At 47.9% G+C, this 13,679-nt stretch overlaps 1 protein-coding gene across 1 annotated transcript in view; it reads right to left on the bottom strand.

Annotated features, from left to right (window-relative positions):
* urm1 (ubiquitin related modifier 1) overlaps positions 1-13,679 on the bottom strand; it is a 72,753-nt gene that overhangs the window by 16,475 nt on the left and 42,599 nt on the right. The gene's annotated exons all lie outside the window — the stretch shown is intronic.

Genomic DNA, 13,679 nt, shown 5'->3' with positions numbered 1-13,679 from the left:
AGCACTGGTGGCCGAGTGCGATTACAGGGTGACAAGATGGCACAGGCACTTGCCATTATAAATACAGACAAGACTTTCTAATGGAAAACGTGACGGGAAGTGTACACAAACGCAAGATTTTTAAACATTTTACAGATAATAAAACAGACGCTAGTCACTGGATCCCAAATAGAGTCCACCAGAACAGTGGCCTGGTCAAAGGGGAACTCCATTGGTTTTGGAAGAAACATCACAGGGCCAGAACTCAAAGGAACATTTCGGGGCCGAAATTGTCCCCTTTTTTTGAGGCCCGTAACCACCTCTGAGCGGCGGTAACGGGGCGGGGTAAGGCCTTCCCGACAGGGGGCAGGGGGCTGACCCATCCGCAATTGCCCCCGGGCCAGAGGTTGGCAGAACGGGTTTCCGTCGCGTCCTGTGTTTCCGCCCTGTTGGCGGCTGTGCGCTGACCCCTTACCGCCTGGTGGTGACCCTTGTCCCGCCCTGGGCACCGCCCTGGGCACAGCCCCGCTCCTGACGCAGACCCACCCAGACACCGCCTCAAACAACACCCCAAACGCTGGGAGGCAGTGATGAAGATCCCTCCGACTCCCGCCTTATCCGCCCCAAACAGGGTTCATGAAGGGCAATTTCCAACCCTTAGCATTTTGATAAGAACATCATAATTTATCCAAGTGGCAGGTGGAACTAGTGTAAATTTATCAGAAGAACAGCACATTTATTAATGAGGATAAGGAACAGGCACCTAGCCTCAAACAGAATCTCTATTGAAAGTCATTTTGTACGACTCACTCTGAATATTCAAACTACTAGGTTTTCCCCTCAGCTCTTATTTATGTATTTAATATTTCAGCGGGGAAAGCCCATGGAAGGCACAGGGCGTAGAAGAACGTACAAGGTGAATTAGACATCAAGTGAATAATATATAGGGGGCCAAGTTTCGGCCTGAGTTGCTCCTGTTTTTTTGGAGCAACTGGTGTAGAACGGAGTATCTTAGAAATTCAAATTCTCGGCATTTAGTTTGCTCCAGTTCTAATCAGTTAGAACAGTTTCACTTTGGAACAGAATTTTTTTTTCAAAAGGGGGCGTGTCCGGCCACTTACGCCTGTTTTCAAAGTTTCGGCAGTGAAAACTTACTCCAAACTAACTGAGAATGGAGTAAGTGAAGATTTCTGTACACTCGAAAAAACCTTGTCTACACTTTAGAAAATCAGGCGTAGGTTACAAATCAGGCGTAGGGAATGGGGGGGGGGGGGTTTAAAGGGAAGTTTACAAACATTAAATGCTTCAGTTTTACAAATAAAGAGCCATCATCAATAATAAATGATAAATACATCAATAAATCAACCAATAAATCAATCAAAAAAAATTAATAAAAAAATCAATAAATAAAACATTTTCTACTTACCGACTGCAGCACCGGGAGCCCTCCAACAGCGTGCTGGGATGACCCCCCCCCCAGTGTGTCTCTCTGTCTGTCTGTGTGTGTCTCACTCTCTGTCTGTCAGTGTCTGTGTTTCTGACAGCGAGGGGAGGGGGAGAAGGGGGGGGAGGGGGAGAAGGGGGGAGGGGGGGGGAGGGAAAAGGGGGGGAGTGGGGGAGGAAGAAGGAGGGGGTGGGGGAGGAAGAAGGGGGGGGAGTGGGAGAAGGGAGGTGGGGGGAGGGGGAGAAGGGAGGTGGGGGGAGAAGAGGTGGGGGGAGAAGGGGGGTGGGGAGAGGGGGAGAAGGGGGTGGGGGGGAAAGGGGTGGAGGATGTAGGGAGGGAAGGAGAGAGGAGAGAGGAGGGAGGGAGGGAGGGAGGGAGGGAAGGAGAGAGGAGAGAGGGAAGGAGAGGGGAGGGAAGGAGAGAGGGAAGGAGAGGGGAGAGAAGGAGAGAGGAGGGAGGGAGGGAAGGAGAGAGGAGGGAAGGAGAGAGGAGGGAAGGAGAGAGGAGGGAAGGAGAGAGGAGGGAAGGAGAGAGGAGGGAAGGAGAGAGGAGGGAAGGAGAGAGGAGGGAAGGAGAGAGGAGGGAAGGAGAGAGGAGGGAAGGAGAGAGGAGGGAAGGAGAGAGGAGGGAAGGAGAGAGGAGGGAAGGAGGGAGAGAATGAGGGGGGGGGGGTCGCGGAGATCCGGGGTGGGGGGGGGGGGGGGAGCGTGGGTTTGGTCGGGTCCGGTCGGATGGGAGGAGCCTTATTCACGCAGCCCCAGTGAGGCCATTCGGCCAGGGCTAGGGGCTGCGTGCTTCAGGCCCCTCCCACAGTTTTGTGCGCCTGGAGCTACTGCACATGCGAGCCCACTGTAGCGCGCATGTGCAGAGGTCCCAGCACTGTTTTCAGCACAGGGACCTGGCTCCGCCCCCAACAGCTCGTGCTGCGCCACGCCCAGCTCCAGAGGACCTGCAGGGAGCCGGAGAATAGGTAAGTTTTTTTTAGGCGCACTTTCTGGCGCGGAAAACGGGCGTCCAGGTCCGGGCTGCGCCGCTTTAAGCGCGGCCCGAAACTTGGGCCCATTAGGTGGAAATCTCAGCGCGCTTAAGCAACAGGTCAGAATGTGACCAAAATACATTTCTCCTGAATGGGGAAAAAAATCCCTGCAGTAAGTCAGTTAGTTTGGTAAATGACCTGTTTCGGTCTTTGTTGACAATGGTAAATGTGCGCAGCGGTGAGGAAGAAAGACTTGCATTTATATAGCACCTTTCCACGACCATCCCAAAGCACTTTACAGCCAATGAAATACTTTTGAAGTGCAGTCACTGTTGTAATGTAGGAAATGTAGCAGCCAATTTGCGCACAGCAAGTTCCCACAAACAGCAACGTGATAATGGCCAGATAATCTGTTTGAGTGATGTTGGTTGAGGGATAAATATTGACCAGGACACCGGGGATAACGCCCCTGCTCTTCTTCGAAATAGTGCCGTGGGATCTTTTACATCCACCTGAGGGGGCCGACGGGACCTGGGTCTAACGTCTCATCTGAAAGACGGCACCTCCGATAGTTCAGCACTCCCCTCAGCACTGCACTGGAGTGTCAGCGTAGGTTTTCGTGCCCAAGTCTCTGGAGTGGGACTTGAATCCACAAGGTTCTGACTCAGAGGTGAAGGTGTTACTCACTGAGTCACAGCTGGCATGTTTTACATTTTGCTTCTCGATGGAGCGAGACAGGGTTGACGGTGGATAGGCAATGGCAAACATTTAAAGATCACATGGATGAACTTCAACAATTTTACTCCCTGTCTGGAGTAAAAATAAAACGATGAAGGAGGCTCAATCGTGGCTAACAAGGGAAATTAAGGATAGTGTTAAATCCAAGGAAGAGGCATATAAATTGGCCAGAAAAAGCAGCAAACCTGAGGACTTGGAGAAATTTAGAATTCAGCAGAGGAGGACAAAGGGTTTAATTAGGAGGGGGAAAATAGAGTATGAGAGGAAGCTTGCTGGGAACATAAAAACTGACTGCAAAAGCTTCTACAGATATATGAAGAGAAAAAGATTAGTGAAGACAAACGTAAGTCCCTTGTAGTCAGATTCAGGTGAATTTATAATGGGGAACAAAGAAATGGCAGACCAGTTGAACAAATACTTTGATTCTATATTCACGAAGGAAGACACAAATAACCTTCCAGGAGTACTACGGGACCGAGGGTCCAGTGAGAAGGAGAAACTGAAGGATATCCTTATTGGGCGGGAAATTGTGTTCAGGAAATTGATGGGATTGAAGGCTGATAAATCCCCAGGGCCTGATAGTCTGCATCCCAGAGTACTTAAGGAAGTGGCCATAGAAATAGTGGATGCATTGGTGATCATTTTCCAACAGTCTATCGACTCTGGATCAGTTCCTATGGACTGGAGGTTAGCTAATGTAACACCACTTTTTTTAAAAAGGAGGGAGAGAGAAAAGGGGTAATTATAGATCGGTTAGCCTGACATCAGTAGTGGGGAAAATGTTGGAATCAATTATTAAGGATGAAATAGCAGCGCATTTGGAAAGCAGTGACAGGATCGGTCCAAGTCAGCATGGATTTGTGAAAGGGAAATCATGCTTGACAAATCATTTGGAATGTTTTGAGGATGTAACTAGTAGAGTGGACAAGGGAGATCCAGCGGATGTGGTGTGTTTGGACTTTCAAAAGGCTTTTGACAAGGTCCCACACAAGAGACTCGTGTGCAAAATCAAAGCATGTGGTATTGGGGGTAATGTACTGACGTGGATAGAGAACTGGTTGGCAGACAGGAAGCAGAGAGTCGGGATAAATGGGTTCTTTTCAGAATGGCTGGCAGTGACTAGTGGAGTGCCGCAGGGCTCAGTGCTGGGACCCCAGCTCTTTACAATATACATCAATGATTTAGATGAAGGAATTGAGTGTAATATTTCCAAGTTTGCAGATGTCACTAAACTGGGTGGCAGTGTGAGCTGTGAGGAGGATGCTAAGAGGCTGCAGGGTGACTTGGACAGGTTAGGTGAGTGGGCAAATGCATGGCAGATGCAGTATAATGTGGATAAATGTGAGGTTATCCCCTTGGGGGCAAAAACATGAAGACAGAATATTATCTGAATGGCGACAGATTAGGAAAAGGGGAGGTGCAACGAGACCTGGGTATCATGGTTCATCAGTCATTGAAAGTTGGCATGCAGGTACAGCAGGTGGTAAAGGCGGCAAATGGTATGTTGGCCTTCATAGCTAGGGGATTTGAGTATAAGAACATAAGAATTAGGAACAGGAGTCGGCCATCTAGCCCCTCGAGCCTGCTCTCCATTCAACAAGATCATGGCTGATCTGGCCGTGGACTCAGCTCCACTTACCCGCCCGCTCCCCATAACCCTTAATTCCCTTATTGGTTAAAAATCTATCTATCTGTGACTTGAATACATTCAATGAGCTAGCCTCAACTGCTTCCTTGGGCAGAGAATTCCACAGATTCACAACCCTCTGGGAGAAGAAATTCCTTCTCAACTCGGTTTTAAATTGGCTCCCCCGTATTTTGAGGCTGTGACCCCTAGTTCTAGTCTCCCCGACCAGTGGAAACAACCTCTCTGCCTCTATCTTGTCTATCCCTTTCATTATTTTAAATGTTTCTATAAGATCACCCCTCATCCTTCAGAACTCCAACGAGTAAAGACCCAGTCTACTCAATCTATCATCATAAGGTAACCCCCTCATCTCCGGAATCAGCCTAGTGAATCGTCTCTGTACCCCCTCCAAAGCTAGTATATCCTTCCTGAAGTAAGGTGACCAAAACTGCACGCAGTACTCCAGGTGCAACCTCACCAATACCCTGTACAGTGGCAGAAGGACCTCCCTGCTTTTGTACTCCATCCCTCTCGCAATGAAGGCCAACATTCCATTCGCCTTCCTGATTATCTGCTGCACCTGCAAACTAACTTTTTGGGATTCATGCACAAGGACCCCCAGGTCCCTCTGCACCGTAGCATGTTGTAATTTCTCCCCATTCAAATAATATTCCCTTTTACTGTTTTTTTTCCCCCAAGGTGGATGACCTCACACTTTCCGACATTGTATTCCATCTGCCAAACCTTAGCCCATTCGCTTAACCTATCTAAATCTCTTTGCAGCCTTTCTGTGTCCTCTAAACAACCCGCTTTCCCACTAATCTTTGTGTCATCTGCAAATTTTGTTACACTACACTCTGTCCCCTCTTCCAGGTCATCTATGTATATTGTAAACAGTTGTGGTCCCAGCACCGATCCCTGTGGCACACCACTAACCACCGATTTCCAACCCGAAAAGGACCCATTTATCCCGACTCTCTGCTTTCTGTTAGCCAGCCAATTCTCTATCCATGCTAATCCATTTCCTCTGACTCCGCGTACCTTTATCTTCTGCAGTAACCTTTTGTGTGGCACCTTATCGAATGCCTTTTGAAAATCTAAATACACCACATCCATCGGTACACCTCTATCCACCATGCTCGTTATATCCTCAAAGAATTCCAGTAAATTAGTTAAACATGATTTCCCCTTCATGAATCCATGCTGCGTCTGCTTGATTGCGCTATTCCTATCTAGATGTCCCACTATTTCTTCCTTAATGATAGTTTCAAGCATTTTCTCCACTACAGATGTTAAACTAACCAGCCTATAGTTACCTGCCTTTTGTCTGCCCCCTTTTTTAAACAGAGGCGTTACATTAGCTGCTTTCCAATCCGCTGGTACCTCCCCAGAGTCCAGAGAATTTGGGGAGATTATAACGAATGCATCTGCTATAACTTCCGCTATCTCTTTTAATACCCTGGGATGCATTTCATCAGGACCAGGTGACTTGTCTACCTTGAGTCCCATTAGCCTGTCCAGCACTACCCCCCTAGTGATAGTGATTGTCTCAAGGTCCTCCCTTCCCACATTCCTGTGACCAGCAATTTTTGGCATGGTTTTTGTGTCTTCCACTGTGAAGACCGAAGCAAAATAATTGTTTAAGGTCTCAGCCATTTCTACATTTCCCATTATTAAATCCCCCTTCTCATCTTCTAAGGGACCAACATTTACTTTAGTCACTCTTTTTTGTTTTAGATATCTGTAAAAGCTTTTACTATCTGTTTTTATGTTTTGCGCAAGTTTACCTTCGTAATCTATCTTTCCTTTCTTTATTGCTTTCTTAGTCATTCTTTGCTGTCGTTTAAAATTTTCCCAATCTTTTTTCCCACTAACCTTGGCCACCTTATACGCATTGGTTTTTAATTTGATACTCTCCTTTATTTCTTTGGTTATCCACGGCTGGCTATCCCTTCTCTTACCGCCCTTCTTTTTCACTGGAATATATTTTTGTTGCGCACTATGAAAGAGCTCCTTAAAAGTCCTCCACTGTTCCTCAATTGTGCCACCATTTAGTCTGTGTTTCCAGTCTACTTTAGCCAACTCTGCCCTCATCCCACTGTAGTCCCCTTTGTTTAAGCATAGTACTCTCGTTTCTGACACAACTTCCTCATCCTCTATCTGTATTACAAATTCAACCATATTGTGATCACTCATTCCGAGAGGATCTTTTACGAGGAGATCGTTTATTTTTCCTGTCTCGTTACACAGGACCAGATCCAAAATGGCTTGCTCCCTTGTAGGCTCTGTTACATACTCTTCTAAGAAACAATCCCGTATGCATTCTATGAATTCCTCCTCCAGGCTACCCCGTGCGATTTGATTGGACCAATCGATATGTAGGTTAAAATCCCCCATGATTACTGCCGTTCCTTTTTCACATGCCTCCATTGTTCCCTTGATTATTGCCCGCCCCACCGTGAAGTTATTATTTGGGGGCCTATAAACTACGACCACCAGTGACTTTTTCCCCTTACTATCTCTAATCTCCACCCACAATGATTCAACATTTTGTTCATTAGAGACAATATCGTCTCTCACAACTGCCCTGATATCATCCTTTATTAACAGAGCAACCCCATCTCCTTTCCCTTCTTGTCTATCTTTCCGAATCGTCAGATACCCCTGTATGTTTAATTCCCAGTCTTGGCCGCCCTGCAACCACGTTTATGTAATGGCCACCAAATCATACCCATTTGTAATGATTTGTGCCGTCAACTGATTTACTTTATTTCGAATGCTGCATGCGTTTAGGTAGAGTGTTTTAATACTAGTTTTTAAACCATGATTTTTAGTTTTGACCCCTCCTGCAGCCCCTTTATATTCAGTGGCCCTTTTTGTTTTTTGCCTTGGGTTTCTCTGCCCTCCACTTTTACTCATCTCCTTTCTGTCTTTTACTTTTGTCTTCTTTTTGTTTCCCTCTGTCTCCCTGCATTGGTTCCCATCCCCCTGCCATATTAGTTTAACTCCTCCCCAACAGCACTAGCAAACACTCCCCCTAGGACATTGGTTCCGGTCCTGCCTAGGTGCAGACTGTCCGGTTTGTACTGGTCCCACCTCCCCCAGAACCGGTTCCAATGTCGCAGGAATTTGAATCCCTCCCTGCTGCACCACTGCTCAAGCCACGTATTTATCTGAGCTATCCTGAGCTATAGGAGCAGGGAGGTCTTACTGCAGTTGTGCAGGGCCTTGGTGAGGCCTCATCTGGAATTTTGAGTTCAGTTTTGGTCTGCTAATCTGAGGAAGGACATTCTTGCTATTGAGGGAATGCAGCAAAGGTTCACCAGACTGATTCCAGGGATGGCTGGACTGATATATGAGGAGAGACTGGATCAACTGGGCTTTTATACACTGGAGTTTAGAAGGATGAGAGGGGATCTCATAGAAATATATAAGATTCTGACGGGACTGGACAGGTTAGATGCGGGAAGAATGTTCCCGGTGTTGGGGAAGTCCAGAACCAGGGGACACATTCTTAGGATAAGGGGTAAGCCATTTAGGACTGAGATGAGGAGAAACTTCTTCACTCAGCGAATTGTTAACCTGTGGAATTCCCTGCCGCAGAGAGTTGTTGAGGTCAGTTCTTTGGATATATTCAAGAGGGCGTTAGATATGGCCCTTACGGCTAAAGGGGTCAAGGGGTATGGAGAGAAAGCAGGAAAGCGGTACTGAGGGAATGATCAGCAATGATCTTATCGAATGGTGGCGCAGGCTCGAAGGGCCGAATGGCCTAATCCTGCACCTATTTTCTATGTTTCTATGACAGGGTTGTGACATCCAGGGACTGAACAAGCTGTGCAGCTGAGCCACTGCTCCAATCTCCATCAACAGGCCCTCGGAACATAGAAACATAGAAAATAGGTGCAGGAGTAGGCCATTCGGCCCTTCTAGCCTGCACCGCCATTCAATGAGTTCATGGCTGAACATGCAACTTCAGTACCCCATTCCTGCTTTCTCACCATACCCCTTGATTCCCCTAGTAGTAAGGACTTCATCTAACTCCTTTTTGAATATATTTAGTGAATTGGCCTCAACAACTTTCTGTGGTAGAGAATTCCACAGGTTCACCACTCTCTGGGTGAAGAAATTCCTCCTCATCTCGGTCCTAAATGGCTTACCCCTTATCCTTAGACTGTGTCCCCTGGTTCTGGACTTCCCCAACATTGGGAACATTCTTCCTGCATCTAACCTGTCTAACCCCGTCAGAATTTTAAACATTTCTATGAGGTCCCCTCTCATTCCTCTGAACTCCAGTGAATACAAGCCCAGTTGATCCAGTCTTTCTTGATAGGTCAGTCCCGCCATCCCGGGAATCAGTCTGGTGAACCTTCGCTGCACTCCTCAATAGCAAGAATGTCCTTCCTCAGGTTAGGAGACCAAAACTGCACACAATACTCCAGGTGTGGCCTCACCAAGGCCCTGTACAACTGTAGCAACACCTCCCTGCCCTTGTACTCAAATCCCCTCGCTATGAAGCCCAACATGCCATTTGCTTTCTTAACCGCCTGCTGTACCTGCATGCCAACCTTCAATGACTGATGTACCATGACACCCAGGTCTCTTTGCACCTCCCCTTTTCCTAATCTGTCACCATTCAGATAATAGTCTGTCTCTCTGTTTTTACCACCAAAGTGGATAACCTCACATTTATCCACATTATACTTCATCTGCCATGCATTTGCCCACTCACCTAACCTATCCAAGTCGCTCTGCAGCCTCATAGAATCCTCCTCGCAGCTCACACTGCCACCCAACTTAGTGTCATCCGCAAATTTGGAGATACTACATTTAATCCCCTCGTCTAAATCATTAATGTACAGTGTAAACAGCTGGGGCCCCAGCACAGAACCTTGCGGTACCCCACTAGTCACTGCCTGCCATTCTGAAAAGTCCCCATTTACTCCTACTCTTTGCTTCCTGTCTGACAACCAGTTCTCAATCCATGTCAGCACACTACCCCCAATCCCATGTGCTTTAACTTTGCACATTAATCTCTTGTGTGGGACCTTGTCGAAAGCCTTCTGAAAGTCCAAATATACCACATCAACTGGTTCTCCCTTGTCCACTCTACTGGAAACATCCTCAAAAAATTCCAGAAGATTTGTCAAGCATGATTTCCCTTTCACAAATCCATGCTGACTTGGACCTATCATATTACCTCTTTCCAAATGCACTGCTATGACATCCTTAATAATTGATTCCATCATTTTACCCACTACCGATGTCAGGCTGACCAGTCTGTAATTCCGTGTTTTCTCTCTCCCTCCTTTTTTAAAAAGTGGGGTTACATTGGCTACCCTCCACTCCATAGGAACTGATCCAGAGTCAATGGAATGTTGGAAAATGACTGTCAATGCATCCACTATTTCCAAGGCCACCTCCTTAAGTACTCTGGGATGCAGTCCATCAGGCCCTGGGGATTTATCGGCCTTCAATCCCATCAATTTCCCCAACACAATTTCCCGACTAATAAGGATTTCCCTCAGTTCCTCCTCCTTACTAGACCCTCCGACCCCTTTTATATCCGGAAGATTGTTTGTGTCCTCCTCAGTGAATACCGAACCAAAGTACTTGTTCAATTGGTCCGCCATTTCTTTGTTCCCCGTTATGACTTCCCCTGATTCTGACTGCAGGGGACCTAAGTTTGTCTTTACTAACCTTTTTCTCTTTACATATCTATAGAAATTTTTGCAATCCGTCTTAATGTTCCCTGCAAGTTTCTTCTCGTACTCCATTTTCCCTGCCCTAATCAAACCCTTTGTCCTCCTCTGCTGAGTTCTAAATTTCTCCCAGTCCCCGGGTTCGCTGCTATTCCTGGCCAATTTGTATGCCACTTCCTTGGCTTTAATGCTATCCCTGATTTCCCTTGATAGCCACGGTTGAGCCACCTTCCCTTTTTTATTTTTACGACAGACAGGAATGTACAATTGTTGTAGTTCATCCATGCGGTCTCTAAATGTCTGCCATTGCCCATCCACAGTCAACCCCTTCAGTATCATTCGCCAATCTATCCTAGCCAATTCACGCCTCATACCTTCAAAGTTACTCTTCTTTAAGTTCTGGACCATGGTCTCTGAATTAACTATTTCATTCTCCATCCTAATGCAGAATTCCACCATATTATGGTCACTCTTCCCCAAGGGGCCTCGCACAACGAGATTGCTAATTAATCCTCTCTCATTACACAACACCCAGTCTAAGATGGCCTCCCCCCTAGTTGGTTCCTCGACATATTGGTCTAAAAAAACCATCCCTTATGCACTCCAGGAAATCCTCCTCTACCGTATTGCTTCCAGTTTGGTTAACCCAATCTATGTGCATATTAAAGTCACCCATTATAACTGCTGCACCTTTATTGCACGCACCCCTAATTTCATATTTGATGCCCTCCCCAACATTACTTCAACTGTTTGGAGGTCTGTACACAACTCCCACTAACGTTTTTTGTCCTTTGGTATTCTGCAGCTCTACCCATATAGATTCCACATCATCCAAGCTAATGTCCTTCCGAACTATTGCCTTAATTTGCTCCTTAACCAGCAATGCTACCCCCTTTGAACAATACCTTTGAAGCCCAGGATTAGCACAGAGGGATTTAATCGCCAAGATTTCTAGCTACTTGGGCTGATGTTGGATTCTGGCCAGTGGCTCCAGTTTTGAGGGAGCTATCGGCGCTGCGGCCACTGCTAGTTTGCTTTGCAGAGATTTCATTCATATTCATAAGCGGTCCTCATCTCGGGGATGACTTGCTTCCACGCCAAAAAGGGACGAGTTCACAGGTGTTTCAATGAAGGACCTAATATTCCAGATCCCGAACTACATGTTGAAGGGTGGAAGATGCCTGTGCGTGGATTTTTTTTTAACGTGGGGTGGCCGTTGCACACCAGCCACCACACGGGCTTGACAGAGCTAGGTCTTGGTCCAGTGGCAAGGGTTAACCAGGACGACTGGAGACCAGCTCTGCTGCACGGACCTAGTGCACACACATATGGCAGTGTGGGCTGGCCCGTGCTGTCCCTGGGACTCACGCCTCTCCTGGGCCCCGATCACGTCGCTCCACGATCACTCGCCGCTCCTTCGCCCTGACCTCGCCGCTCCTGCCTATGCTTCAATCAGCAACCTGGGCCTTGGTGACGTCTAATCCAGTCGCCCTCTTCACAGCCGTCGCTCTCCAGCATGCGCTGTACCTTGAAGTGGTATGCTCCTTTGAAGTCCCCGACCTGCTGAAGGTCTTTTGGCGCGGCGGCTCTGACCTGCGAGAACCATCAGCAGGTCGGGCCCTTCAAAAGGAGCAGTGTGCGGCCCGACCTGGCATTTGATGCAGGGACTTACGCTGATGGGCAAGCACCTGAAAGGCGGCCTGCGACATCGCAGGTAAGATACTAAGCAGCTCCTCCAGTGGCTCAGCGAACTCAGCCACGCAGACCAAGGTCAAAGACCAGCTTCAAACCCTCGTCGCTGCCAAAGTTCTCTCACTTCAGTCAGGGTGGCAGCTCAGGGTGCCTGAAGTGACCTCAACACCCTGGGCTCGTGGGGAGGTTTGGCACCTGCGAGTTGCAACACTGCAACTGGTTTCAGCACCCAAGGGGAAGGAGGAGAAATGCTGGCTGGTACGGATCAAAATAATCAGTCCAGTTTCTTACTGTCCAGTACAGCCTCGACCTGTGAGAGACCACCAGCGGCAGGTCGGGGCCATAAAAGGAGCAGCAAGCGGCAGCCCCTGGGCAGCGTGGCGGCGTACCACGGCAAAGTACAGCGCGAGCTGGTGCAGGAGGGCAGCGGCAGTGAAGAGAGACGTCATCAAGGCCCAGGTCGGTGACTGGAGCATGGGCAGGTACAGCAGGAGCGGCAAGGTCGGGGCAAAGGAGCGGCGAGAGAATGGAGAGGGATGTGATCGGGATCCGGGAGAGGCGTGAGTTCGGGGCAGCACGGGCCAGCCCACACTGTAATCTGTGTGCGCGCTAGGTCCATGCAGCAGAGCTGGTGTCCAGTCATTTCGGGTAATCTTCCACTCTTCAAGATGTATTTCGGGACCTGCAATATTAGGTCCTGCATTGAAACACCTGTGAACTCATCCTTTTTTGGCGTGGAAGCAAGTCATCCTCGTTTCGAGGGACTGCCTATGATGACATGATGACTTCCTATTGGAAAGAGAGGATATATAGACATCAACCAAGTTATCGGTCAGCCATCCTAATCTTTCCCTCCATGGTTCAGCGTCATTCGCTTGCAGTTTGTGAACCGCCTTGGAACCTTTTCAAACGTTAGCGGCAAATTACTGTCGTCAAGGGCAGGATTGGGCTCTGTTGCAATAGCTCCTACGGCCGAATATGCTGCTGACAAATGTACTGTTTAGACTTGCACATAAAGGAGGGTGAGCAGTGTGTGTGGGGGGGGGGGAGCAGTGTCTCAGCATGAGAGTCTCTGATCTCAAAAGAGTGGGGCGAAACCAGAAAAAGAAAAGAAAAGGGTATCTTCACACAGAATGGGCCAACCCTTTCCTTTTATAAAGTACCTTTATTGAAACATTCTAAGTCTTTGAATTCGGCTTCACTGAAAGCACCGCACAGAGGCACTGACGCCGTGACTATTTAAAAAAAAATTGTTCTCGAGATGCGCGCAAAGCCAGCAGGGCTGAAATTATTGCCCATCCATAGCTGCCCTGCTAACTGGCTTGCTGGGTTGTTGCAAGAGGGCTTTAAGAGTCGAGCAAGGTTGAAGAAACACTTTCAGCCAATTCTTTTAATTCCAAAAACAGTGACTTCAGTGTGCGTTAGGCAAAGCCCCTGTGCTGAGCTAGTGTGGTAACACAGCACTAGGTTGTTGCCAGGGCCTTGCTGGGGGGTATGTGCACCAGTTCCATCCAGTTTTGAATT

This window comes from Pristiophorus japonicus, chromosome 20 (assembly GCF_044704955.1).
Source record: "Pristiophorus japonicus isolate sPriJap1 chromosome 20, sPriJap1.hap1, whole genome shotgun sequence".
Classification (NCBI taxonomy): domain Eukaryota; kingdom Metazoa; phylum Chordata; class Chondrichthyes; family Pristiophoridae; genus Pristiophorus; species Pristiophorus japonicus.
Note: the sequence above shows the minus strand (reverse complement) of the source record. Positions and strands in the feature narration are given on the sequence as shown.